This window comes from Mus caroli, chromosome 15, assembly GCF_900094665.2.
Source record: "Mus caroli chromosome 15, CAROLI_EIJ_v1.1, whole genome shotgun sequence".
Taxonomy (NCBI): domain Eukaryota; kingdom Metazoa; phylum Chordata; class Mammalia; order Rodentia; family Muridae; genus Mus; species Mus caroli.
The window spans coordinates 78,748,009-78,749,569 of record NC_034584.1 but is presented as its reverse complement, the minus strand read 5'-3'; the positions used below and the strand labels follow the sequence as shown (position 1 = coordinate 78,749,569).

The 1,561-nt window shown below is 51.8% G+C and overlaps 1 protein-coding gene across 1 annotated transcript in view; it reads right to left on the bottom strand.

Moving 5' to 3' along the window:
- The window catches only part of Arhgap8 (Rho GTPase activating protein 8), a 48,025-nt gene that overhangs the window by 20,629 nt on the left and 25,835 nt on the right, over positions 1 to 1,561 (bottom strand). The window lies entirely within an intron of this gene.

Here is a 1,561-nt window from a genome sequence, read left to right as displayed (position 1 = left end):
CTGGAACTCACTCTGTAGACCAGGCTGGCCTCAAACTCAGAAATCCGCCTGCCTCTGCCTCCCAAGTGCTGGGATTAAAGGCATGTGCCACCACTGCCCGACCAATAGCAATGTCTTATGGGTGGCATGCATAAGGCCGTGGGGACTGCGGGGAGGGCACGACTTACTCCACAGATTGCTGTGAGGACCCCAGCCCACCTGAGAGCCAGCAGTTCAACTGCAATAGCACACCAGAAGGCCCTGCCAGACCTGGTTAGGGTTTGGGGGTGAGTGTGACACAGGGCAGGAATCAAAGCTCAGACAGAGAAAAGAAAACATCTCAGCAGAGAGCTCAGGATGCCAGAGCAGAGTGGGGGAGGACATCTGGAGGTAAGGGAGCCAGGCCAGGAGGAGGAGGGGCTGCATTGGGGAGAAGTTAAGCTGGAGCAGAGCTCTGGGGTGAGCACACAGAAGAGTGGGTGCAGGGCTCCCCACAAACTCACTGTCAGCTCATGAGGCTGACCAGTAACACTACAGACCTCAGAAAGGAGGCAGGATCCTGGGAGAAATGACAGGTTCCAGGCCTGGGGTGAGAGGGGGAGGGAGCCTGGAGAGATTGAAGGGGTGAGACAGGACCCTGAGACAGGCTGAGGGGCAATGGTGGAGACAAGATGTGTGTCGTGTGAGTCGTAAACGATAGTGAAGTACAAATGAAAGGAAGCTACCCCTCCAAAATCGTGGCCATAGATGAGCTTCAAGAAATCTGCTGCCAGCTAGACATGGTGTGGTACATGCTTTTAATCCCAACACTCGGGAGGCAGAGGCAGTCACTGTGACTTTGGGGCCAGCCTGGTCTACAGATGGAGTCCCAGGAGAGCTGGGGCTACACAAAGAACACCCCCCCCCGTCTCAAAAAACATAAAGCAAAAACAAAACAAAATAAAAATTTAAGAAAGGAAGGAAAGAAGAAAGAGAGAAAGAAAGAGAGAGAGAAAGAAGAAAAAAGAGAAAGAGAGGGAAAGAGAGGGAAGGAGGGAGGGAGGGAGGGAGAGGGAGGGAGAGAGAGAGAGAGAGAGAGAGAGAGAGAGAGAGAGAGAGAGAGAGAGAAGAGAGAGAGATTGAAATCTGTTGCTGTGGAATTCCAGAAAGCAGCTAACCCCTCTATGCACTCTGGAGCCCAGAGGTCATAAAAACAGAACAGGCCACCTAATTTATCTTTCACCCTGAAGCCAGAAAGGTCAGAAGGTCATAAAAACAGGTAGCTTATCTCCTACACACACAAAAATCAGTTTCTGGGACTGGAGAAGGCAGCCCCTCCCACCTCCCTACTCTCTACAGAAAACTGACTTTCAGACCCCATACAGACCCTGTACCCTCAGTTCTAAGCCACAAGTCACGGGGACACCAACGTCTCAGACCAGCAGGGTCTGCTCTTGTCATTCTGAGGTTGAATGAGTCTGTTTTTTCCTCTTCCTCCACTGACTTATTTCTTATACATGCACCACGGAATGACACACCAGGTCACATGTCCCCATTGATGTAAGGGAGAGGAGAGGAGAGGAGAGGAGAGGAGAGGAGAGGA